The sequence below is a fragment of the Mus pahari genome, chromosome 19 (genome assembly GCF_900095145.1).
Source record: "Mus pahari chromosome 19, PAHARI_EIJ_v1.1, whole genome shotgun sequence".
NCBI classification, from domain to species: domain Eukaryota; kingdom Metazoa; phylum Chordata; class Mammalia; order Rodentia; family Muridae; genus Mus; species Mus pahari.
The window spans coordinates 30208594-30209741 of record NC_034608.1 but is presented as its reverse complement, the minus strand read 5'-3'; positions in this window follow the sequence as shown (position 1 = coordinate 30209741).

Sequence of the window (1148 nt, the reverse complement as noted above, 5' to 3'; positions counted from 1 at the left end):
TTTTTTTTTTTAAATCTCTAAAAACCAAGCACACATACAAAAATTCTATAGCACGCAAAGGTGCCTGTGTTCCCTGCCCAAGACCAACATAATGGAAGGAAATACTAAATCCCACCATACTGACCTCTACGTATACCTGAACTCCACATACATGAGCGTGTGCGTGCACTCATGTGTGTGAGTGTGCACACACAACACACATACACTCATACACCTAGTAAAAATTTAATAAAAACCACTCATTAATCTGGAAAGCTACTGCCGGCCTTTCTTTCCAGATCTGTGGATCTTTCAACCAAAGGCGGCGGCGGGCAGAGCTCCTGCAGTCACGCCCAGGTGGGTCACACTGCCACTTGTGATTTGTAACAAAACAGATGATCTCTATAAGTACAGTGTAGGACAAAAGAGGGAGACGCGGCAGGATGGGGCATTGCAATGCTCATATATGATCAAGCCACACTCTCTGGGGAAAATCTCTGCTGTTTTCTTAGGAAGCCAGACAAGGGAGTTCTAAATAGTTTGTAAAATTCTATAGTGTCCTAGTTTTCTTTCTGATGAAGTGACAAACACGGACCAAAAGTGACCTGGAGAAGGAAATGGTTTGTACGGCCTACAGGTCACAGTCCTTCACAGAGGGGAGCCACGGCAGGAACTGAAACAGAAACCATGGAGCAAGACTGGCTTCCTGCCTCTGGCTTGCTCACTCAGCTATCTTCCTCATGCATCCTGCCCAGAGGTGGTCTACACACACACACACACACACACACACACACACACACACACACACGCACGCACACATGCGCCCACCCATCAAAATGCCCCCAGAGACATGCCCACAGGCCAGCGAGAATTTCCTCTTCCTAGGCATGTCAAGTTGACAGCCAAGATCAGTCACCACACCCAGGGGTAAGCCTGGGGTTGCGCTTCACTCCTGTATCTCAGAACTCGTGATAGCAGGAAAACAGAAGGTCAAAGGTCATCCTTAGCTACGGAGCAAGTTTGAGGCCAACCCAGGCCACCTGAGATCTGGTCTCAAACACTTTTACCCACTGTCTGTTTCCATTCACCAAACTGATTCTTCAAACTGTCCCCGCGGATCTTAGAGTCCTGACTTACCTGTCCATATGGATGGATACTATGGTTCATAT